We start from the raw sequence: 27,500 nt of genomic DNA, 5'->3' as shown, positions 1-27,500 counted from the left end.
TGGGATGTGATCAGATTGTTAGAGGAGGTTTACGTGTGTCTGTGTGTGTGTGTGTGTGTGTGTGTGTGTGTGTGTGTGTGTGTGTGTGTGTGTGTGTGTGTGTGTGTGTGTGTGTGTGTGTGTGCGCACGTGTATGTTTTGGTTGTGAAGTAGTTTAGCAATACTAGAAATAAAGCGATTATTGAAAGTGTTAGCTGCTTTTTCCAGTGAGCAGTGGAGGTTGGAGTTTGGTTGTCCATTTGAGGTGTAGTATTTTAGATATGGTGGCCGAAAATTATGTAAAATTTTTGTAGCATCCATGGTGCAAATTGGAGTATTAAAGTTTTATGTCAAGGTTGATCTGGCATTTGGCTTTATTTTGTAAGTATTTTTATTGTTGAAGACTGTTTTCTGCTTTATTATTGAGCCATGCCATCCAGGCGTTATCTCTGTTCCTTATTAATTTCCTGGTGGTAGGAGTGAGCCAAGGAGCAGGGTTGTTTTGCATTCTTTTAAGCCTACGGAAAGCCATGATGTTTAATAGTTCCATAAATATGTTATTAAAACAGAAAAATAGCATCATCTAATGACAAGATTTGTAGGATGTTCTAGCAGTGAAATTGTACTGAGGTATTAAGTAGTTAGGGGTCAAAGTTGTTCATGTTGTGAGAGGATTTATATGTCCACTCCTTGGGAAAGTATGGCATTCTTTTGTGACATATATGGGCAGATGGTCACTAAGTGCCCTAGCTAAAATGGTGTGTAAGCTGACATTGTTAGGGGAACTTGTTAATACCCAGTCCAGGGTGGTAGCTTTACAATTGTTCATGTTTATTATGGCAATATCACTGATAAAATGGGAGAAATTGCACAAGTTTATACTAAAAGTTATCTCAGAGGTGAGACTTGACCTGTCAATCATAACATAACCTAGTATAAGTTGCTCTTTGTATATTTAGATTATAGGACAGCCAGGATAGGATATCCTCCAATGTGCTGATACATTTTCTCCAGGTGGAATATAAAGGGCTGAAATACATATTGCTTTATGTGCTTTTAGTTTTAAGTTAAGTAGAAGTACTTTGACATTGAGGACAGAGAGTATGGGAGATGGAAAGGTGACAGGTTTATGCTACTGTGGTATGTTATTGCTACTCCTCCTGCTTTTTTATTTAATCTATCAGCTCTAAGGATGTTAAAACTGAGGGTGTGGAGGAGTTTTTCTGTTTTATTGATATCTGGTTTTAGCCAAGATTATCTTATTCCTAATATGTCGGGCAGAGATATTTTATCCATATATGTTTATCTGGAATTTTGTTTACAATGCTTCTGAGCTTTATATGGAATACATTTAATTATTTTGTTATTTCTTATTTTGTTGGGAGAGGAGTTTATGTTTTCAGGCAGGGTTGCTTTATTATTTTGCTTTATTAATTGTGGTATAACTTGGTACCTGAAAGGGTCCAGGTTTGGGATGAATGTCACCTGATAAGAGAAGATTCAGTAATCCACTTAAATGAACATGTTTTAACTTTTGTTGAATAGCTGGTGATATTTATTTGAACCTTTTTTTGAGCTATGGAGTATTTGAGGTTTAATAAGATACATTTAGTTATTTTTATATAACTGGGGACCGGTATTGGACAGGATAGATGAAGGGGTTGCATTGTATTCAGATATCCTCTGCTACTATCACCATTCAAGAATCAGGCAAGACGGCATGAAAAAATAAATAAATAAACACTACTGAAAATGGAAATAAACAAAGATATAAATCAACAAGCACAGACATAAACAGATAATTGGGTACAGGATGTTGTCTGTTATGGTTCCTGGGTTATTTACTTGGCAGTTTAGTTTACAATGAAACATTGTTCAAGGAAAATTTAATTTGTTCTTTATCAGGATATGAGGATATGATCAATTTTAGACTGAACCATTTGTATGACTATATTTAGTTGGTTAGTTAGTTAGTTAGTTAGTTAGTTAGTTAGTTAGTTAGTTAGTTAGTTAGTTAGTTAGTTAGTTAGACACTTAATTTAGTAGGGAGTATAAAGTTTTCATCCTTAAAGGATAAAAGGAAAGCTGATTCACTATCTGTGCTAGAAACTGTATCAGAAGATGCAGTATCACTTTAGCAAACTGTACGTACATGTACTAGCGGTATTAAAAATAGGAGTCAGCTTGCCTTGGCAGTTTAAGGAGCTCATTCTAATTTATAGAGCAGAAATGTCACATTAACGTTTCTAGGTACTTGAAGATTTTTTTCTTTTAAGTTATAATCTAATTTCAAAAATTGCTGTAATTTTCCAGGAAATTAATAAATCTCCATTCTGATTTCAAATGGATGCTTAGCACTTACAGCCTTTTCTCTCAATTACATAATTTCTTTTTTTCTCATTATTACATGTTTTGATCATTCTCATCTTTAGGAACCTTCCACCAAATGTCGACGTTAAATTAATTCAGTAAATAGATCACAGAGGAAATTCCACATAAGCTGAATGTCACCATGTTTGACTAAAAAAATGAAGTTAAATAAAGTTCTCAAATAAGAATTTTAATGTCAAATTTCATATGTAATTGCTACTGGCATTGCTGTTAGTTATACATTTAGGTTTTAACAGTTATAGCTTACTAAATATGGTCAAAACTAGAGATAGGTAAGAGAGGATCAACACTGAAATCATTGAGGAAAACCACAAATCTTGTTGCAAAAACTGACAGTTTGACTAAGAACAGCATGGGTTATTACAGTATCATATTCAGCTTTAAAATGTTGTTCCAGTAAAAGGCTTCCAGTAAGCAAAGGGAAAGCAGAAATGTCCTGGAAAAACGTCAAGCTTCTACAGAATTAGAGGAGATATGCATGTACTTGATTTGTGGAGAGTTAAAGTAACACAACATAAATAAAATAAAATAAAATAAACATTTCTCTATGCTCATAGGTTTTTAAAGCACAAGATATAGCTTTTAGCTCTCCTGCTGATAACATTTCATTTTGCACCATGGCACAGAACATTATGACCCGCTATAACTCTCCATTGTCCAGACAATTAACGCAGTGTGCTCAGTCCAGTCATATCTTCCTGCCACAGAATGCATAATAATCAGGCACTCCAGGGTATAAGCCAACTGGAAATATAGCTGCAAAAAGTGATGATGTAATGATGAAGATACTCAGCCAGGACATAGCATTAAAGAGGATTACAGTGGTTCATAATGGGAAATCTGGAAATTAAGTATTCATAGATAAATAGATATAACTGTCATACTTACAATACACAAAAAATATACAAATACACACACACATGCATAATATATATATATATATATATATATATATATATATATATATATATATATTTTTTTTTTTTATAGTGTGTGTGTGTGTGTGTGTGTGTGTGTGTGTGTGTGTGTGTGTATAGTAACATAATAGTGTATGGTGCATTAAATGTTCTTCTCTAGAAGGGCCAGATAGTGCACTTGTTGGTTGTTGAACCAAATGAAAGACATTTGCACATGGAAGCATTTAAAGCACAGTACTTTAATGCACAGCAGATTTATCACCGCTGAGTCTGAATAAGGATCAGGGAGGTCTCTACTAGAAGTTACATAAACAGGATGTTAGGAAGGTGATTCAAAGACTGTCACCATCAGGGAAGTGACCTGATCTTTGATAGGAGAGCATGCCACTCAGCCATCCAGTATTTTGTTGAAAATACTGAGTTTAACCTTAGAATGACCCAATTCTGGCCCCTTTAAATTACAATTTTAATACAGTCTGACCCAATGACAGTCATTGTGTCATCAGTCCATGCCTGTGACTCTGCTCCATTACTGGTTTGATGACATCACTAGAGATGCGACTGTTATCTACTTACAACCTGCATTGAATGCAAGCAGGGTGATGGTAGTTACAATGAGCAAGGGAATCCTACTGCAGCTGTAAGTCTAACTGCTGTGCCGACTTATGTGCAGTTTGTAAGACTAAACAGTTGTGTGGACTAATATTCAGTTTGTAAGTCTAAACTGTTGTGGTAACTAATATGAAATTTGTAAGTCTAACTGTTGTGCTGACCAATATGCAGTTTGTAAGTCTAAACTGTTGTGGTGACTAATATGAAGTTTGTAAGTCTAAACTGTTGTGTTGACTAATATGCAGTTTGTAAGTCTAAACTGTTGTGGTGACTAATATACAGTTTGCTCATCCAAACTGTTGTGCCGACTAATATGCAATTTGTAAGACTAAACAGTTGTGTGGACTAATATTCAGTTTGTAAGTCTAAACTGTTGTGGTGACTAATATGAAGTTTGTAAGTCTAAACTGTTGTGGTGACTAATATGCAGTTTGTAAGTCTAAACTGTTGTGGTGACTAATATACATTTTGCTCATCCAAACTGTTGTGGTGACTAATATACATTTTGCTCATCCAAACTGTTGTGCCGACTAATATGCAGTTTGTAAGTCTAAACTGTTGTGCGGACTAATATGCAGTTTGTAAGTCTAAACTGTTGTGGTGACTAATATGACATTTGTAAGTCTAAACTGTTGTGTTGACTAATATGCAGTTTGTAAGTCTAAACTGTTGTGGTGACTAATATACAGTTTGCTCATCTAAATTGTTGTGCCGACTAATATGCAGTTTGCAAGTCTAAACTGTTGTGCCAACTAGTATGCAGTTTGTAACTCTAAACTGTTGTGGTAACCAATATGCAGTTTGCTCATCTAAACTGTTGTGGTGACTAATATGCAGTTTGTAAGTCTAAACTTTTGTGCCGACTAATATGCAGTTTCTAAGTTTAAACTGTTGTGGTGACTAATCTGCAGTTTTGTAAGTCTAACTGTTGTGCCGATTAATCTGCAGTTTTGTAAGTCTAACTGTTGTGCCGACTAATATGCAGTTTGTAAGTCTAAACTGTTGTTGTGACTAATATGCAGTTTGTAAGTCTAAACTGTTGTGGTAACTAATATGCAGTTTGCTCATCTAAACTGTTGTGCCGACTAATATGCAGTTTGTAAGTCTAAATTGTTGCATAGACTATTGTAACAAAAATGCGCCCCTTAGCCTTTTAACTTATAGGTGTAGTGTATTCATGCTGAGGACATGAGAGCCTATTTAACTGCAAAGGCTCATATTCAGTAGTTATGGTAAGCTGGTGATATGCACTGCAAATAGTTGAAATGAATAGTCCAGCTAGAACAATATTGCATCTATTTTATAAAATATAATGGCAAGAACTGCAGGACAGAGGAAGACAACAGGAAACAACAGGAAAACTTGAAGGTAAACATTTGATTCTATTTTTTGGCTTGTAGTGGAAGGAATATTCTTATTTGTATTAATACATTTTTTGTTGATCCCCATAAGGGGGCAGTATCAGTGGACCTGTTTAGCTACAACCTTATCCATAGGCAGTGCGTAGTCTATAAAAACAGTGTATACTTGACAGTTTTTATCTCTGCTTTAAAAAGAATATTTCTAAAAATATTTTCTTAATCCTATATGGAGTATACTCAGATATATTTATTGATTATCACATTATATATATATATATATATGTATATCTGTCTATGCATGACAACCAGCAATGTACTCACTGTCTCCCTGCATAAAGGCAACTCTTCCGCATCATCGAGTAACCATCACCCTGTTATCTTACTATCCCTCTAAGATCCTTGAGAAATCTGTCCACTTTCAGCTTTTCAAGTGTTCCACTGATTTCTCCAGTATGCAGCATTGCTGGTGACATAAACTGGCCCAATCACAGCACTACTGAACAACAAAAAGCAAACAGGGACAATATTCCTACACCTTTTAAAACTTTTTAACATGGTTGCTCACCACAAGATTTTGCACACACAGCCAAACAAGCCATAAAATAGCATTGTTCTATTTCCGCACTTACACCAGTTGAGAGAAGTGAATAGCATTGTTCTATTTCCGCACTTACACCAGTTGAGAGAAGTGAATAGCATTGTTCTATTTCCGCACTTACACCAGTTGAGAGAAGTGAATAACAAGGGTAATGGCACAGTGAATCACTGTGGTAATGCCAGTTTCTCCAGTGCATAGATATTTTCACTATGGTTCTGTCACAGACTTCTATCAAAGATACTGCAAGCAAATTACAAACTTCTTTTGACACTCTCCCAAATGGGATCTCATCCTTCTAAGACCCCATTTCAGCATTAACAAGACCGCGTTGATGCCATTCTCCTTGAGTGCATTCCATAATGACCTTTGACTTCTAATGGGACCTCCAACTCAAGAATCACTAAATATCCAAGAAGTGGGCAGTTTGCCAGTTTAACAAGTCAGTACTACCAAATGTCTTAGCTGAATCACTGGTAATTAACTAATGCTAGAGATGACATTGCAGGTGTAATTGCTTCCAGGAACCAAAATCCCTGGTACCTTTTTAGAACTGTTCCATTATAACCTGAGTGAGCTAAATTAACAACTTTTATTATATTCATTCCCATTTAGTAACAGACTTGCAAAAGTGAAACAGACCTATATTCTAATAGCATGCTTCAGTGAGGGCCAGCATAATCAGACACAACTGCTTACATCTGCATAAAATGAATGTACTTGGGATTAAAAGCTGACTGTTTTCCATTCAGTTGTGCTTAACACACAGGCTCTTGTACTTAAATAAAGGTCCTTTTTTTGGTAGTGGGTGAAAAGGGTCAGTAGACCAATTCAACTATGTAGTTATCAAACTGTAAAATAAATATAAAATAAAAACATAAATCTATGCAAGCCCACCGAGATACATGTTTAAATCTCAATCACAAAAGCAAAAAATGATGACTTTTCTTTAATGCATCTGTCAGAAATTGTTGAAAAAGTTATTTTCCCGACTAAGCTTCAACTTGAACTGCATTTCTCTCTAACTATAATAAATGAATAAACAAATACATGAATGAATGAATAAATATATAAATAAACAATAAAAAATCAAGAAAGAGTTAAAACATTAATTTACAAACAACTGAAATGCCATGTCAATTAAATTAATCTATGAGTTCCTTAAAAACAACACTGCAGTCCTCCATCATGACTAGTCATACGCTATTGATATTTTACTATTTCCTACTGTTGTAATTCTAAAATCTACTCACTTTTACCTTTTAACTGCTTCTCTGCAATTGACTATACTACATTTTTCCCATATGTCACTTCTATTGAAGTCTCCTATCACAATTCCATCTAACACATTTTCTCTCAACTAATATTTTCTATAATAACTTATTTAAATGTATTATCTCCATAAATAAAGTCATTGGAATCTTGTATGTAATATGCTGGCACATATCTTTTAAACTGATGAATGTTATATCTATATGTCTGTATTATACAAACCGTACAGTTTAGCATCATTCTTTTGTATACTTTAAACTGTTGTAGTCTAATTCAAATGTTCATATATGTAACATTCTTTTGATAAACAGTATTAATGCAAATTCACCTATACTTTATATTTATTTTTTATTTATGCATTTACACTAGGTCCCTGGGGCTCCACTTAAATGGGACTTCTGAGATGGACTATCCTAGTTACAAAATGTAAATAAAGAAATAAATACATACATACATTTAATCAATAAATCAAATAATCGTATAAATATACGGTTCTACCTGACTTCGTCGACAGCTGAGAAGACCGACATCGGAATCCGGAGCTCCAGAAGATCGAAAGCGAAGAAGACCGACGCGAATCGCGGGTTGCAGAACATCGACAATGCAGAAGACCGACACGACGGATGACAACACCAACGCCGAGGATGCCGACATGGGGAAAGGCTGTGTGAGTATGCGGTAGTGACGGACGTTAGGGTGCGAGGCAGGTAAGTGTGGAGATTGACGGTCTGTGGGGATAGGGGTGGGTTAAGTGAGTTAGGGTTAGGAGCGATAGGGGTGGGTTAAGTGAGTTACGGTTAGGCAGCGTTAGGGGTGGGTTAAGTGAGTTAGGGTTAGGGAGGGATAGGGGGGGGTTAAGTGAGTTAGGGTTAGGGAGCGATAGGGGTGGGGTAAGTGAGTTAGGGTTAGGGAGCGATAGGGCGGGGTTAAGTGAGTTAGGGTTAGGAGCGGGTAGGTAAGTGTGCGATAGTGACGGACCTTAGGGTTAGGTAAGGTTTAGTGTGGGCTTGTAAGGATTTTGGTGTGCTTGTGTTGTGTGTGTGGTTTGTGGAATGGGGATGTGTTTTGTTTTGTATGGGGTTTCGTGTTTGTGTACCGTCGGTTATTTCGTTGTCGGTTATGTGTGGTTTCGTGTTTATGGACTGTCGAATATGTGGTGTCGGTGATGTGGTTGTCGGTGTTGTGTGGTTTCGATTATGTCAGGTAGAACCAAATATATATATATATATATATATATATATATATATATATATATATTAAATCAACTGTTCACATTATATTAGGAATCAAAGCTAGTGGAAGCTACTCTGAAAACCAGAAATATTTGAATCCACATTTTCAGTCGAGAGAATGGTTTGAGCAAACTAAGTAAAATAAATATGATTAGCATATCTACAGATTATGTGACCTACATCTACGAGTCTTTCTATGATGGAATGTACTTCAGAAGACTGAGTTTGTGAAAAGGTGTGCTAAGTAGCCCAAATCCACTATACTGTTACACAGCTTGTCTACATCACAACAGCTCTTCTGTGCTACTTTTATACCTCACTAAATTCTTTAATTTCTAAGACGAAAGTTTGATGCTATCTGTTCAGCTTAGCAGTTAAAATTAAACTGCGACAGTGGTGTACAGGTATAAAGCCCTGACTATGGCCCAGGTAACCTGACATCAATTATCACCTGGGTGGTTGATGATACAGGCAGGGAGGCTGTGTATGTCTATCCTGGTGGGGGGGGGGGGGGGGCATGATGGCCAGATATCTCTCTGAGACATGTCAGAGGCTGGTGTTTATAGAATGTCACCATGCTGGGGAACATGGGAAGCAGTGAAAAACCATGTCCACCCTATGGAGATGGGCAGACATCCCCTCAAGTTACAATTGATGCCCCAACTATTACAATTCATGCCCCAACTATTACAATTCATGCTTATTATTACCACAAGAGGGGGGGTAGAACTAAAGAAAATCCCCACTAAGCTGTAGTAAGAAAGAGCCTCACCTGGCTCACCTCACTCTGCGGTGCTGACAGGTACACAATGTAATATTATATACATGGAGTCAAGGGTCTCCACATGCAGGACCTTTCTAAGGAGGGATATCCTCCCTGCGCATGGGAAATGTAGATTACAAGATTATAGGCAGCTGTCAATAGAGAAGTCTGAAGTCACCAGAAGGGTGGATGCAAAAAAAGAAAAAAGATGAAACATCTACATAGTACATTTTTAAATGGAAAGAAAAATGTTAAGTATAGCAGAAATTAGGAGTGCAGATTTCAGTTAATGTTTCAGAATTTCAGGTTTATTAATAAACAGAAACTAAGTTAGGAAAATTCTTTATCTTTACATAAAGTATCAACCAGTATAAAACATTGTGATATCCAATGAGATCAAATTCTATTATTAAATTAATGTATTCATTAGCAATTTTCCATCACAGCCTGGGCCAAAAATACATGTAACAAACATGAATCATGACTGAATAAAGAAATAATAGCACAATTTTGTAAAATGCATATAATAAACATGCACTAAAGCTACAGATTCAGACTCTATCACTTTAAAGACTATATAATGGGTCTATATTAGATAATCGAACTTTCAAAATTTCGACTGTCATATGGTCGACACCATATGATCGAACTTTCAAAAGTTCAAAAATCTAACAAAAAAAATAAACTACACAAATAACCTACCTGAACATTTAAGCTGTAAGACAAGTCAAATGATCTAACCATAACCCGAGTATATGTATCGAATTAACAAAACAAGTTATAAATGCGCTATGAGTCATTACAGAAAAAAATTAGACAGGAAATTGGCCATTGTTTCTGAAGCAGTAATATTTATAAACAGAGGATAAATGGTCCAAGAGTTTTTGCATTAAATGAACTGAAATTTTGATTATACATGTCTAGCCATGGTAAATGATTTCACAAAGAGGGAATCATGAATCCCAAACCACTGGCAAACTGGAAACTTGAGGTAATATTTTTAACTACCTCCAGAAGAAAATATGTCACAGTTAAACAGAATATGTTTATAATGGGTCTATATTAGATAATCGAACTTTCAAAATTTCAACTGTCATATGGTCGACACCATATGACCGAACTTTCAAAAGTTCGAAAATCTAACAAAAAAAATAATAAACTACACAAATAACCTACATGAACATTTAAGCAGGGGGGCAAACCCCCCTGCACCCCCTCTCTTTAACTATACCAACTCCGAGATGGCACTGCAGTGCAGAAAAGGGAAATCTTCCCATTCTGTGCTTTACGGAGATCTCCATTAAAACATTCAAACTTTCAAAAATTCGATCATATGGTGTCAACCATATGACAGTCGAACTTTTGAAAGTTTGATTATCTAATATGGAACCTTTTATAACATATAAATGCAAAAGCAAAGATTGCCTAAGGTTGAAATGTATAGATTAACATGTCTTGTCCAATTATTTAGACTGGCAGATAGCACTAAATGGCTTATCAGACACATAAACCACTCCGTTGCCATGCAGTTATCATTCAGTGAGATACAATGGGTCTTGTATGTTACAATTGGCTTTTAACAAAACTGACCACTACTTAATGAAAGAGAACAAACAAATTACATGGTGTGTATCACCAAATGGGGGACACCTGAGTAAATAAAGGCTTGTGCAGCTTATTTTTTATTTATTTATTTTACATTTATTGATCGGGCTAGTCTAACTGGATATATGTCCATTTTCAGTAGAGGCCTGAGGAGAAAAGCTCCGAGAAAAGAACAGTTTATACAAAATGCAAATAGATAACTATACATTCAAAAACAATTAGATAGCTATATATTCATGTACACTTGTCCCATTCGATTCTCAGCTAGAGCGTCTTCTGTGTGGAGACATGCGTGAATGGGCGTAACTTCATTGAAGGTTGTGCGTCAGGGCTGGTAACTCTGCACGTAAAAATCTACTGCGAATCATTAGTGGACCGGAGTTCCGCTGTGGCGACCCCTAACAGGGAAAAGCCAAAAGACGCAACAACAACTTGTTATTTCAGCAGCAGTAAGCAAATAGGGTAACACTATGAAGATAGATAACTGTACATTCAAGAACAATTAGATACTATACATTCATGTACACTTGTTATTCCAGCAGCAATAAGCAGATAGGGTAACACTATAAAGATTTTTGTTTCAGTCATTTGGAGCAACAATTAGCATAGACAAATATAAGCATTAGTCAGTTAACATATTGTGTCGAGGAAGTTGACAAAGCACAGTGATGGGTATGAAGAGAGCAAATTATTTATATTTTTAGAAGAGAGAGCAGTAGCAAAGGTAAAAGAATTGATGTAAAAAAAGGCTAAAGGCAAGGGAAGATAGTATCAGTCGGGCTTGGTGCATGGGTAAAGCCACTGGGATTTTAAGAAAATTCTTAATTGATTCCTGAAAAGATGGGTGGATGTAGTAGAAGTTAGTTCAGTTGGGAGTTTGTTCCAAGTTTTACCAACAGTGTTAGAAAACAGACAGTTCCCTGATTTGTTTTTAGATTTTAAGGTGGCTACATGTAACCTGTTTGCAGAACTTAGGGTTGGAAGGTTTTGATAAGAATTGAGGAAGTTACCGAGTATAGGTGTATTTGTGGGATGGTGTAAGATGTTGTGGATAAAGGTGAGTTGCTGGTAGAGTAGCTGATTTTGTATTTCCAGCCATCCTAGTAGTTTTAGATTTTGGCAGTGGTGGGTTCTAAATGGGGTACCCGTGGCAAATCTGACTATGTTGTTGTAAGAAGTGCCAGTTTATTTAAATTGCTTTTGGTTAGGTTTGTGTATATGGGGGAGGCATAGAGAAGGGTCGAAATCAGGTGAGTTTGAGCAATAGTAATCTTGGCTGAGGTTGTGAGAAATGGTTTGAGTTTATACAGGAAATCAAGTTTTCTATTTACAGATTTAATAGTTAGGTTAATGTGCGTCTCAAAGTTGAGATTATTATCTATTGTAACACCTAGGAGTTTAGTGGTAGTGTCAGGAGTGATAACAGTACCATTATTAGAGGTAAGTAAGAGACTGAGTGGAGGGGTCTTCTGTGTGGGCGTAAACAGTAGTAGTTTTGGTTTTTTTTTGGGTTCAAGAGGAGACACCGTTGGTGGAACCATTTTTCTACTAAGGAGAACACAGTTAGTGTCCTGTTTTTGAGTTCAGTTGGAGAGGAAGCAGCACAGATTAGCACTGAATCGTCTGCATATTCTATGCAGTTAGTTTGGGGAAGGGAGGTTTTCAGATCATTAATGAAAACACTGAAGAGGAGTGGACCCAAAATAGATCCTTGTGGGACTCCAAGAGTGATCGGGAGCTGGGAGGATAAGTTGTTCTCCCAGCACACTGCTTGTTGTCTATTTTCAAGGTATGAATGAAACCATTTAACTGCTTGAGTATCAATAGAAAGAGATTTGAGAATATTTGATAGTAATTGGTGGTTCACCATATCAAAGGCCTTGGAGAGGTCTATAAAGAGAGCTGACAAGAGCAGGTTACTATTTCTATTTTTATAATGCAGTCAGTAAAGGATAGGTGTGCAGTGGTAGTGCTGTGGAAAGGCCTGAAACCATGTTGGCAGTCCACTAATAGGTTATTTTCAAGGAGGTGATGAAGTAGTTGATGGTGAATACATTTCTCCATAACTTTTGCTAGGGGTGAGAGGAGGGCTATAGGGCAGAAGTTTGAGAGTTCATTTGAGTTGCCTCCCTTATGCAATGGGATAATATGTGAGATTTTCCAGAGAGATGGGATGTAGGCTTCAGTAATTGTTCTATTTATTAGGATGGAGATTGGGTAGGCTAGTACTCCTGCTGCAATTTGCAGGTATTCAGCTGAGAGGAGATCAACTGATGGTGTACATGGTTTTAGTTTAAGAAGTAGAGTGTGAATGAGGGATGTGGGAACGAGCTGGAGATGAAAAGTTTGGGGTAGATTGGTCAGCGGAGGAGATTCTGTGGTGGTGACAGGTGGTAAGGTGTTAGCTAGGGATTGGACAGTTTCAGAGAAAAAATTATGAAAAGTGTCAGCAATTTGGTTGAGAGGGCTTTGAGTTAGGTTAGAGGGGGTAGGAGTTTTGGAGTGACCTGGATGAAACAGTTTGTTGATTCCTGACCAGAACTTTTGTGGGTTTTGCTGTTGGGTTTGTTGGAGTTTGAGGTAATAGTTTTTTTTTTTGTCAAGGACTATAGCTCTTTTTGTGGCATTTCGAAGCTGTCTAAAGTTTAGGTGATCTATTGGATTTTTTGTTTTCCTCCATTTGGACAAGATTGTATTTCTCAATCTAATGCTGTGCCTAGTCTCATTAGAGAGCCAGGGAGCAGGTTTTTAGTTCTGACAGTACATGAGGGAGCATGGTTATCAAGGATTTGCAGAAATGTATTGTTAAAAAAAGAGACTGCTTCATCAAGAGGCAGGCATTTTAGGGGTGACCAGTTGCATGCTTTGAGCTCTGCTTGGAAGTTCACTGGGTTGAAATTTTTTTGTTACGGATTGTTCTAAATACTGTTTCATTGGGAATGGTGGTCTTTTTTCTAGTTATGAAGGTAAGGGAGTGGTCCCTAATTTCATCGGGAAGTATGCCGGTTTTGTAATTGAGGGGGTTGCCGTTAACTAGTATCCAATCTAAGGTAGTTTGTTTCTTGCTAGGTTTGTGGGTCCTGGTAGGGAATGTAATGGTTTGGTGAAAGCCAAATAAGTTTATATGAGTAGTAGGTTTGGGAGAGGTACAACCATTCCAGTCAATATTAAAATCACTAAGAAGTATGGTTTCTTGTGGGAGGGTCATTAAGAGCCAGCCAAGGGAATTTTCAAGAGTGTTAATGTTATTTCCTGGGGGGATATATGAGCAAATAATGTATATGGATTTATTAGCATTTATTTGGAGCTTAGAGGTTAAAATCTCTAGATTTGTAGGTGAATGTCTGTGAAGATGTAGAAGATGAAATACATTTACATATTCTACATCCATCTCAAACAGATGTTGACAGACATTGTCAGCTTAGTAACTGGTCTTCTGAAATTAACCCATCAGATTTTTCCACCACTTTTAAAATCCTTGACCTCAAATCATGTCCGCAGTGATGTAATGATGAAATCACCACTCTGGTGACTTGTAGAATGCAAAATACATGAAGACAAGAGGAAAAATAGAGTTACATTGCCAAAAGGAATATAAAACATCCTTGAATGATAAATGTACTAACAAACAAACAAACAAACAAACAAGCAAGCATAAAAAACTAATAAATAAAAAATCATTAAAAGATGTTTCGGGGAACTCATTTTGGTGAACAAAAATGAGCAATTTGGCATTTCTAAAATGTGAAAATGAACTTCGGTGTAACTGTTTCACTTGGAGCTGCCATTGCTGGGGCATGTGCCTCTTTACTCTGCCAAATGACAGAACCAACTCTAAGGTTAGTGCATATTGGATGAAAAGGGAAAATCCTAAATTTTATTCTGCTGAAAAAGCCTTTGCATTACCTTTTTGCAGAGAAATTATCAATGACAGATTTGATCAAAGCAACCATTTTCAATATTTTCACCTGACTTGTGAAATTAGCTTCATCAGTTCAACAGGTATTACAGATTGCATTTTTAGATTTATGTGTCAGGTCTTCAGCTACTGAGGTGACCCATTTGGAAAAGGTTACTTTTGGAGAAAATGTCCCTCAGTCTGACTTGAACTCATGACTTCCTGCACTCAGCTGTCTGTAGTACTGCTTCTTGCAAACTCTGAATGCCTGACAGACTTATTCTGATCACCCACTATTAATGTCTTAGCAATGCCATTTAGTGAGCATAGCTGTTTTCATTCAGTGGGCCAGATGTCTGATGGCTTATGGCAGAACATTAAGTTATGTTTTCTTTTTATTCTCTGTAGGTCACAACTAGTCAAACCATATACAAAGGATGTTACATTAGCAGCTATTTTCTCAGGTGAATGGATGGTTTCTTCTTTATCACCTCTTAAGTTACATCCTAATGGATGCCTCCTAGGTTATTCACATCACGAAAATTTCAGAGAGGTAGCAACACCCAACACCAACAGACAGTAGAGCTGTATGCTTTCCAAATTATATATATAACAGCACTCATTACTTTGGAAGATCATCTCTGAGTGAAATAAAATCTTTGTTGATCTTAAAATTGGTCATAAAGCTAATTACTTGGTATAGAAGAGTTACTATGAGAACAAAACACACTAGCTGACAAACATTATCAGATTGTTCATATATTATACAGGTATTTTATTGAAATGGATGCTTTTCTTATGGCTCCTGTGAAACTATTTTAAATTGTTCTATATTATCTAAGTTAAGAAAGGTCTTGCAAATCTTTTTAACCTCAGGTTTATTTGCTCTTTCCTTCTAAGGTTAGATCTGTCTAATTTAACCATTCTTAACCCCACTGTCATCTCCCAGAGTAACATAGGTCGCACTGGTAATATAATTCTCTTTATTACAGTTCTATTAAAAAAAAAAAATCTCACCATTACACTCTCTACAATGAGGTGAAGTAACTAGTGTTGTAAGACTCAATCAATGTTACATGCCTTAGTTTTCCTACTGAACATCTTTTTATATAATCTGTCCACGTTTGTTCTGTTTCTTCCCTTGAAAACTCTCTGGCAGAATACGCCAGGACTGAACATTTTGCTAACCCTCTTTTTGCAGTATCTTTGCATAAAAAAGATTGGTTTCTAAAGATGTAATTTAGGATAACCACTTCCTCCACTGACACTGAGGTTTGTATTTCCAGCATGTAATTTTTATAAGTCTAAGAAGGTTCTTCCTTGTAAAATCTCACTGCTTCCATGTAACATTATTTTTCATAACTGCCTCTTGCACATTTTTTTTCTTCTATTCTATTCTGTACTTTCTCTGACACTAGATTTGCTACTATTAAAAACATATTTTTAAGGCTATGTTACTTTCATAATAATCTGAGAATGGAATAAAGTACCTACTGTATCTGTTCGTCTTTGAGGGGGGTCCATATAACAAATCTATCACTTGAGTGCTTTCAAACTATTTAAAATTACCGCTAGAAGCCATACTAAATGAGAAACCACAAAATTTATTTAAACGCTAAAATACAAATGTTTTTCGTCCAACAATGTGGTTAGACTTCTTCAGAATAAATCCAAAACAGTAAACATTTTTTTTTCAAAGCATATTTATACTGCGTGCCAAATACTCAAATAGTATAATTAATCCACAGATGTCTTAAAGGCACAAACTCCAAAATTAAAACAAGAACTACCATAAGTCTGATTTTTTTATAACCACAGTAATAGCAAGCCCAAAAATGATATCTACTATCTTATATTGATTGTAAGCAAACATTGATTGATTGAAGCAAGCATTTTTAGAAAGCCCACTTATTCTAATAAATTTCTCCACTTTTCTAGTGCACACCCAATGCACCAAAAAAAGTCTATCATCAAAGGTCAGTTAGTCAGAGCTGCACGTATGATAACCACAGACATTAACTTTGAAGAAGAATGTATGAACTTGAAACAAATGTTTCTGAACAGGGATTATCCAACTTCTATTATAGAAGAACTAATAGAAGAAGTTACATCTAAGAGAAGTAATGGACATTTTAAACCCATTTTGAAGCAGAATAAGAGAGGACAGTATAGCCCCCCTATGTCAGGGAGTAATGCAGAGACACAAGGTCCAACACATCAACAACAAATAAACACAGAATTTCATTTAGCATGTGTTTTAAAGTTCTCGTTGGATTATCGATATATAAAAGAAATTTTGATAAAAAATTGGGCCTTATTAAAAGATGATAACATTCTCATGTCCAAACTGGGTACTACACCCAGGATAGTTTGGAAAAGAGGTTTAAGTTTTAAAGAATTATTACATCAAAAACAACCGACACATGCAAGGACATCTAATAAGGGGATGATGCAATGTGGCAATTGTCCTTACTGCCACTATATGTCATTAGGTATTAATATTAATATCAATGGCTTTAAGTTAAGTACAAAAAGAAAATTTAACTGCAACTCGAAGGGAGTTGTATACATGGCAGTTTGCCAAGGCTGTCCATCTTTTTACATAGGCAAGACGGAACGCAGGTTGAGGGATAGAGTCTATGAACACTTGAGAAGCATCAACCTGCAAAAAGAAGAAAATGCCTTAGCCAGACATGTTCTTTCCTATCCCCATCATAAGTTCCAGTTCAAAATAATTGACCAAATCACACAAGATGCTAGGGGAGGCCCTTTTGGCCTCTTACTAGAAAAGTAAGAGTTACTATGGCAAATTAAACTTAATGCCTATTCTGACCCAGGTTTAAATGAAAAATGCTCCCTAATGTGTTTACTAAAACTTAGAAGTTTGGACAGATAAGGTCCTTTTTGTAAACATTGTCATGGGCTTTTTAGATTATCTGCATGCATAATTTTTAACATACAATACTAATGTTTAGAATTTTTAATATGTTTAACATTGTTTTATATTATTAATACCATTTAGGGCATTAGTAATAAGTATTAACATGAGAATTTTCTTGAATGTTAATTTTTTTACTTTGGTGTATTTACATGTTTTTTAAATTAATTTCACATACATATATATGTTTCTTTAATACACCAAACGTTAGGTAGTTACAATTTGAGATTTTTCTTGATCTTAAGTCAGCTTTAGACTGTTGCTTTTATATGTAGTTTAACTTAATTTAATTTTAACTTTATTCAGATGAGTATATTTTTTTAAATATGAAATGTATCAATATGACTTTCAAAATATGAAGCGTATTAATATGACCTGTGCAGGATGTATAACAAATTTATATATATTTTTTTAGTTCCCCACAACTTGCACATGTCAATATCAGTATTACATTGTACACACTCTTCGGTTAGTATTTATATTTATTTATTTGTTGTTGCAATTACAATCAATATAAGATAGTAGATATCATTTTTGGGCTTGCTACAACTGTGATTATAAAATAATCAGACTTATGGTAGTTCTTGTTTTAATTTTGGAGTTTGTGCCTTTAAGACATCTGTGGATTAATTATACTATTAGAGTATTTGGCACACAGTATAAATATGCTTTGAAAAGAAATGTTTACTGTTTTGGATTTATTCTGAAGAAGTCTAACCACAGTGTTGGATGAAAAACGTTTGTATTTTAGCGTTTAAATAAATTTTGTGGTTTCTCATTTAGTACGGCTTCTAGCGGTAATTTTAAATAGTTTGGTTTAGTTTCGTTTGCTGTAGTAGCACTTGAGTGCTTTCAGCTTGTGCATTTGCACAAACCTCATCCTAAAAATATCAAGCCACCGTTTTCATCGGAGCATGCCACCGTTATTGCACACAAGGCACCACAACGGCATTGTTAAGAGGCTAATTCACATTAATATTACCCAGATCTTCACCCTTGCTTGAACACAGTTCTTCTTTCAAGAAGAAAATATGCAATGCAAGAAAATAAAATTCTAAATATGTTGTTGACTTAAAGAAATATTGCACTGAAAGCTCAGATTATTATTAAGAACGTTGAGGAAAGCGGATAGAGGATGGAGAAAAGTTACTGTACACAGCTCTGTCAAAAGATTAGCTGATATGATAAAGGTTCACTTACTTTGTTACCTCTTACATTTAACAGCTAGTTTTCTGGCATGGTAACAAAACGAATTAAGATTAAAAGTTGCTAACCATGCTAACCAGTGTTATCCTGTGCTATTGGTTTGATTCCCTCCATCTCTGTTTGTAACTTGTGTGATTTTCTTAACCAGTCACTAAACAAGACGGTGTTGCCAGGTCACCCCTGAAAAGAGACACTTTAGCCTAGTTGATTTACCTGCTAAAAATAAAATCATACATATATATATATATATATATATATATATAAAAAGTCAATTATTTAATATTTATAGTCCAAAGCAACTTCTCAAAACATCTGAGACCATGGCAAAGCCTACCATCTAAAAATGAAGGATCCTGTAGTGAATCCAGTGAAGCACTGTCGTCTCAACTGAAACTTAAGTCCTGGAGAGAAATGATGACCATTTAGCCATAGAGTAAACATCTGCACTGCATACATTAATGGATCAGCCTCTCTGGGTAATCATTCCACTAAAGTGGTGCCCTTTGATCTTACTGGCTAAGGCCTGACTGTTACAGAAATATAGAATTGAAACAGATGTTAAGCATGTATGTAGATTTAAAGAGACATGCTGTGTTTTATAATATAATATATTATTTACAAGTGGCATAACCAACAAGTAGATTAAAGGTAATGTAAGGGTCACCTGGTAGTGGCCTACCAGTAGCAGTAACAGCAGTTCAGCTCTCCAGACATCCTGCTGCAGGACCTGTGCAACATTCTTTTCCTGTTTTGCATTCTTTATTATATCTTTTCAACTTCACCTGCATTTCTTGACTTCTGCTCCCTACAGAATTATATTTGGGCTCCCATAGTTGCCCATCACCTGCCGTGCCCATACCAGAGGCTAGTCAGGTGACTGAGGGTCCTAGTACAATATCGTAATGCTGATGGGGGTAATTGTTTTACATTATGCCCCAGCTTCTCCACTTGCATGCATACCCATAATATCTGAGTGAAGTCATCCGATGGAGCTGGCATGCCCATTCTCCTCCCAGCACATCAGGTTCCTGAGCTAATAACTGAACACAGGTACTTTGAGCCATAGTCAGGGTGTTGTCTGTCTATGCCAGGGTGCTGTTTCCTGAAGCATTATTTTGCTTAGGTTGTTGATTTGCTAGGAATTAAACATTTTGGGGGCACTGGGGTAATGACTGCTGACCTTATCCTATGACTTACATATACTTTTCTAGAAGTTTCACAGTCAGTATTAACATACAGTATAGAGAATGTAGTTATATTGTCTTTTGTTATACTGACACACTGGTACAGAGGCAGGACATCAGTCTGAATTAAAAAGGATATGCATTCAAAAACTCATCCAGGTCATAGCTTCATAGAATAGTAGTAGGCTAACTGCCATTGCAGGCCATTTAAGCCTAGCCAGTTATCTCACATAAGAGTCAAACCCTGCACCTTGTGTCTGTAAGGTAAACACCTTAACCATTATAGTAATCTCCCTTCCTCCCTCAATGGTAGCTCAGCCAAGGTGGACAGGGGCTGCACACCTTAGGCAGTTCTCCCTATCCCTTACCAGACCAGTGCCATGATGTGGCAGTAATTGGGCACAACTGATTGTTGCCACCCATGGGGAGGATGCAGAGACACACATATGTCACTATACATTATCCTTCAACAGGAATTTTTTGGAGCAAATGTTTTCCAGCTCCCAGAGCATTTTGTAAGGTAGGCTAAAGCCTGATTTCCTTGTAGCCTCAGCCCTTGCCTGGGTTATATATATTTACAGTCACTGGGCTTATCACATGAGGATCTGGTAAGCACAACTTGCCTGGATGGCCTCAAGCAGATTTTTTTTATTTATTTTTATTTAACATTTGTTAACCAGGAAAGTCTGACTTGGAACTAAGCCAATTTTCAGTGGAGGCCTGGGGAGAAATGCTGCAGATGCATGTCTTTGTAATGTGGGAAGAAATCGGAGCACCCGGAGGAAACCCACACGAATGCAGGGAGGACATGCAGACTCCACACAGAAGGCACCCCAGCCGAGAATTAAACCAGAAGACCTCTTGCTGTGAGGCAACAATGCTACTGCTGCACCACTGCCAGGTGTGGATCAATATGGGTAGGAAGGGTAGACAGTAATTATGGTGCACAGGTTATTAAATCAGTGGCCATCATGGTAAACTTATAGGTCCATGTGACATACACAAAAACAAAATGTCCTCTTATGGATTTTGCACATGTAATTTTATGGGTGTTATTACTCACTTGGAAATAAAATTCCATTGTCTGCAAATTCAAGCAATGTAAAATGAAACCCACTGGATATGTATTTTTCCTGTAACAAGCAGTGAATCTGACTTTTCTTAGATAAGTGAAAATAGTTAAAGGCTAACCACTTACCAAGTTTCTGCATGGTATGATGGTAGAGGGTATTTGCCGCACCACAAAAAAGCATGATTTTACATATTTTTGCCTTTTCATAATGAGAACGCTGTAGGAATTATATGTACTACAAAATATTTCTATGAAAACCACTTGCAAGTTATAGACTGCCTTCCTACTTATTGGTTTTATGCAAGAGTGTTTCTCTCTTTCTCAATTTTATCAGCTGGTAATATATTTTCTATTCACCTTTTCGCTTTCCCATTACCTTTACTTCTTGTCCTTATCTTTACCTTACCTATGCCCTTTATTTACCTTTACCCTTGTGGACCAGGTTATGCCCGGGGGATGTCTATGGACCAGCCTGCTTACTTGTTTAACAAGAAATGATAAAATTAAATTACTACTGACAGATTTTTTTTTTCATTGTTATACTTTGTTGTGTCCTCAGACTCTTTGTACCTCCTGTTCTCTGATGATGCATCTGTCATTAACCTCATGTTCATTCCAGTGAAACCTCTCAGTCTTAACGTTTGTATGCTTTCGACTTCTAACCTGATTCTGCCTTACTGCTTTCACTGTGAAGGATGCATTACTTTCCACAGCATTACTTTATTGTTATCCCCTCCCCACCACACACTGAGTGGTATCTTTATGTTACACTGTTGTTTTTTACTTACTCCTTACATGCATTTACACAAAGTGAAATTGCCAATGTGAGCATTTTTAATACTGTTTTAGCATCTCAGGTCTGCCCTGTATAATGACCTGTTATTAACTGAAACCTTCAGTTTAACAAACTACAAATAAATTAATACACAATAATTCTTCTCTGTGTAACACATTTTGAGATAGGTTTCTGGATGCAGAACACCTGACAGGAATTATGTAAGCATATCCGCAGTCGTATTCTATTCTGTTCGCTTTAGTTCTGTTCATTTCCCAGCTAACTCACTTTGCTCATACCGACTGGCATGAAAATTCTTAAAATGTTTGATGGCTTATTGAAGGACATTCAAAGCACAGTTTATTGCACCATAAATCTTCAAGTATGAGTTTAGATGGAGTAACTTAATCATTCACTTGTAACATATCAGAAGATTAGAAGGACATAATCTCTCTCTCTCTCTCTCCATGTTAGATCCCTTGCTATAGCAGTTATATCCCACAAGACATTATTTCATAATATGTCACAAAGTACCACTATTTGTCTAGCCAAAAATGAATAACAATTCTAATGAGTGTCCAGAAAGCTTTTCAAATGTCAATAGTTAGAAAAAGATGATTTTACTGGAAAAAAAAAGACAAACAATAACATGCAAAATCTAGTCAGAAGTGCTGTCTGTGTAGAGTGTAAAGAACCCCACTGAGGTTGTATTTTCAAATTTGAATTTATTGGATGTCACATATGAATGAATGTCAGTGCTACCTATGTCTCCAGCCTAACAGTTAAAAAGTCGTGCTACTGCAGATATCTATGAAGCTTTGCTTTCATAAAATTATTCTCGTGGAAACAACTGACATCTCTATATAGCAAGGACAGGAATAAAAACTAACGAGTGAATGAGATGAACACAGATACAAATGCCTCACCTTTGGTTTTCTCACCTCTAGTATGACTGTATGTCCTTAATAATGAATGCAGCAGTAATGTTATGTAATTAAGTGTCCCCCTTAGGATTGAACTTAAGCCTGAGGAATAATTCTGCAAAACCATGATTATGAATGTCTGTCAAAGGAATGCTGCATATGTAGTTATTCTGAGTTCTCTAAAAATACAAAAAATAGACTTTTGGGAGCATAGAAGTACCTGTCTGCCTTGTTCCTCACATCCTGGATAAGCTGAAAATTTTACTGCATAATAACTGTTTTATATTTGATTTATGCATTTGTAAATGCTGATCATAGCTGTCAACCTGTTAGACCAAGACATCTGTTCAAAGCCATAAATAATGGAGGGACGAAGGGACAATTTTAATTATTGGTCTTACAAACTTAGAAAGTTGATAGTATAACAGGTTTTGTATTAGAAAGCATTTTGTGAAGGGTTTGAAGTCTGAATCTCAAATGTCTGTTATTATTTACTGACTTTATTCCTTAGTGATGTGCCACAAAAAATTAGTTCTATGAGTAACAGGCCAAAAATGTCAGGCAAAAATATGGCCATTCTGTGAAAATATGTATAATTGAGAGGTATGATGCTGATATAACTTTTAACCTTTTAGGGATGTCATTAGGATTATCTACCAGCCATTCTTTGAAACAAGAAATGCTTCTTTACTTTCAGCAGAGTTATCAACCAGATATGTCTGGCATTTGGAGCAAAAGTTAAGATTATGAGATAGAATTCATGTGGTACAGGGTTTGATTCCCTCAGCCTTCATCTGCTACTGTGTGATCTTGAGCAAGTTACTTAACCAAGCATAGCTTCGGGTTACTTAACCAACCAGATATTGCTACTGGGTTACTTAACCAAACATAGCTCTGGGCTACGTAACCAACCAGACATTGCTCCTGGTTTACTTAACCAGACATTGCTCTACGTTACTTAACCAAACATTGCTCCTGGTTTACTTAACCAGCCAGACATTGCTCCTGGATTACTTAACCAACCAAACATTACTCCTGGGTTACTTAACCAAACATGGCTCCAGGTTAATTAACCAACCAGACATTGCTCCTGAGTTATTTAACCAAGCATAGCTCTGGGTTACTTAACCAACCAGACATTGCTCCTGGGTTACTTAACCAAACATAGATCTGGGCTACTTAACCAACTAGACGTTGCTCCAGGTTTACTTAACCAAGCATTGCTCTGGGTTACTTAACCAGACATTGCTCCTGGTTTACTTAACCAACCAGACATTGCTCCTGGATTACTTAACCAACCAGACATTGCTCCTGGATTACTTAACCAAACATAGCTCCAGGTTACTTAACCAACCAAACATTGCTCCTGGGTTACTTAACTAAACATAGCTCTGGGTTACTTAACCAACCAAACATTGCTCCTGGGTTACTTAAACAAGCATAACTCCAGGTTACTTAACCAACCAGACATTGCTCCTGAGTTATTTAACCAAGCATAGCTCTGGGTTACTTAACCAATCAGACATTGCTCTTGGGTTACTTAACCAAACATAGCTCTGGGCTACTTAACCAACGAGACATTGCTCCTGGTTTACTTAACCAGACATTGCTTTGGGTTACTTAACCAAACATTGCTCCTGGTTTACTTAACCAACCAGACATTGCTCCTGGATTACTTAACCAACCAGACATTGCTCCTGGATTACTTAACCAAACATAGCTCCGAGCAACTTAACCAACCAAACATTGCTCCTGGGTTACTTAACCAAGCATAGCTCCAGGTTACTTAACCAACCAAACATTGCTCCTGGGTTACTTAACCAAACATTGCTCCTGGGTTACTTAACAAACCAGACATTGCTCTTGGATTCCTTAACCAACCAGACATTGCTCCTGGATTACTTAACCAAACATAGCTCCGAGCAACTTAACCAACCAAACATTGCTCCTGGGTTACTTAACCAATCATAGCTCCAGGTTACTTAACCAACCAAACATTGCTTCTGGGTTACTTAACTAAACATAGCTCCGGGTTACTTAACCAACCAAACATTGCTCATGGGTTACTTAACCAAACATAGCTCCAGGTTACTTAACCAACCAGACATTGCTTCTGAGTTATTTAACCAAGCATAGCTCTAGGTTACTTAACCAACCAGACATTGCTCCTGGTTTACTTAACCAGACATTGCTCTGGGTTACTTAACCAAACATTGCTCCTGGGTTACTTAAACAACCAGACATTGCTCCTGGATTACTTAACAAAACATAGCTCCGGGTTACTTAACCAACCAAACATTACTCCTGGGTTACTTAACCAAACATAGCTCTGGGTTACTTAACCAACCAAACATTGCTCCTGGGTTACTTAACCAAACATAACTCCAGGTTACTTAACCAACCAGACATTGCTCCTGAGTTATTTAACCATATGTAGCTCTGGGTTACTTACCCAACCAAACACTGCTCCTGGGTTACTTAACCAAACATTACTCCTGGGTTACTTAACCAACCAGACATTGCTCCTGGATTACTTAATCAAACATTGCTCCTGGGTTACTTAACCAAACATTGCTCCTGGGTTACTTAGAAACCAGACATTGCTCTTGGGTTACTTAACCAACCAGACATTTTTCCTGGATTACTTAACCAAACATTGCTCCTGTGTTACTTAACCAAACATTACTCCTGGGTTACTTATCCAAACATTGTTCCTGGTTTAGTTAACCAAACAGTGCTTGTGGGTTACTTACTACATATTGCTCCTGAGTTACTTAACCAAACATTGCTGCTGGATTGCCTCTGAAACTGCAGTGTGTGTATAGCCGGGTTGATTAGGAATATTGGATAACTGTTACTGTTTTATGCATGAAAAGTATTTTCTTGATTGTGCTCATGAGTTTATACAATGCTTTGAAGTGCTTTTACTTTTGTTTATATGTTTTTCATGTGTATATTTATTTTTATGTAGAAATACAATTTTTAAAAAGTCATCCAGTATGGTGTGTGAATACAATGAATGGAAATCTGCTGTATTAATTTACCCAAACTATGAAAAATAAATAAATAAACATCAGCTAATTACTATCTTAATCACATGCACTTATCAAAGTGCTTCATCTTCTACAAACTTTTCTACACAGTTCAAATATTTATTGCTGTCTCTGGAAATGCTGACACAAATCCTTGTTTGGCTAGTATTACCCCAAACTCACAGTCCTGAAAGCATGACTTTACCAACACATAACAAGTGACTTAAACTAATATGTATCACTACGCAGAGTCCATGTAACAACATGGCTGAATTTTAGTTGTGAAGAAACAATCTACAATCTTACTCCTTGCAAACTGGCCACTTACTGGCCATTTCAGAAACCTGATTGAAGCATTGTATATGCATATGAGAAGGTCACTTTCGCTAGTACTGATGGGTATGCAGTTTACAGAATAAGAGCACCTGAAAAAGATTACAGAAGTGCCTCTCCTAATTAATAGCTACATATCCCCAAACTTGATGGCATTAAGACACCTGGAATAACCAGAAAAGAGATGACAGCAGCAATAACATACAGGGTGGGGGTATATGTTGTCACTAGTCTCCTGAAACCTTATGATGGTAAGCAACATTGGCGTTACATGTTCTGGACTTTAAAACTGCAAAATAACCAAATTAATTCATTTTAGATGACATTAATAGTCCCAAAGGAAATTCAGCCTTTTGTGACAATATCAATGATGCTTCTTTGCATCCTTGCTATTGCACAGAGGCTAAAACTCATAATGATAACACAATCAAAAAAGTGCAAGGTTGGATTTATACCCTTATCAAATTAAAAAAAAAGAAACACAATTATAATGAAACAGGTACACCTAACAGTGACATTAAATGATCATCTGCCAACAGATGCACTTTCAGTAGTTTCACATCTACAGAGGATGTGAGGAACTTAAGAAAACCCATCTGCCGAGATTAAACTAACCATTACAGTATATCTTCCACTCCACAGATTAGATTTGTATGAGTCTTTACAAATATGCTGATTTGCACCTTAAATGTCAACAGTTTGAGCAGAGAGGTTTGGATTAAAGTGAAACCTCTTTCATTGATCAATGCAACAGTAAAACAAATGATGTCTGAAAGAAATGGGTCATGTGTAGATCAGTGTGTATGATATACCTTTAAGAAGTTTTCCAGTGAGTCAGCACATGCATTTAAGTACAGAGCACGTGCAAGCAAGAGTGCCATTTTGAATGAGCAGCCGGGGTGTGAGCATGCAAGTATGTAGCAAGTCAGTTTGAGAGTTTGTTTATGTTTAATGCTCCTGCCATCCATTCTGATGTACTTGTATACAATTAAAATACTTAAACAAACACCCAAGCCTCAACATCTTCTTAATGCACATAAGAAGAGCAATATGGTATCAGAAAGGGATCTAGAGTTACAGCCATGAGGCAACCGGTTAAAATTGGAGGAATGTACTGGAGTGAATTATCCCTACTGCTCAAACAACTCGCAAAACAGGTCAGAAACAAATTCCAGGTACTAAAACTTGCTTAAATGATTTCTTTTGCTATAAATAAAAAACAAAGCACTCAGAAGATTCAAAACAAATTTCTTAATAAATGAAATGCCTGAAACTGCGACATACTGATAAAAATATTGGAAATAAGTACGAAAATGTATGAAACAATATCTGAATTGCATAAAATGTGCAAAAAAGGGAAAATAACTGTATTTTTTTTGCTATGTACAATTTTTTGTATTAACTAAAGCTAT

At 36.4% G+C, this 27,500-nt stretch overlaps 1 protein-coding gene across 1 annotated transcript in view; it reads right to left on the bottom strand.

Annotated features, from left to right (window-relative positions):
* Positions 1 to 27,500, bottom strand: part of LOC122808627 (PILR alpha associated neural protein) — a 718,070-nt gene that overhangs the window by 205,159 nt on the left and 485,411 nt on the right. The window lies entirely within an intron of this gene.

The sequence above is a fragment of the Protopterus annectens genome, chromosome 8.part0, assembly GCF_019279795.1.
Source record: "Protopterus annectens isolate FY-2018-M chromosome 8.part0, PAN1.0, whole genome shotgun sequence".
Taxonomy (NCBI): Eukaryota; Metazoa; Chordata; order Ceratodontiformes; family Protopteridae; genus Protopterus; species Protopterus annectens.
This window is presented reverse-complemented; position numbering and strand designations above follow the sequence as displayed.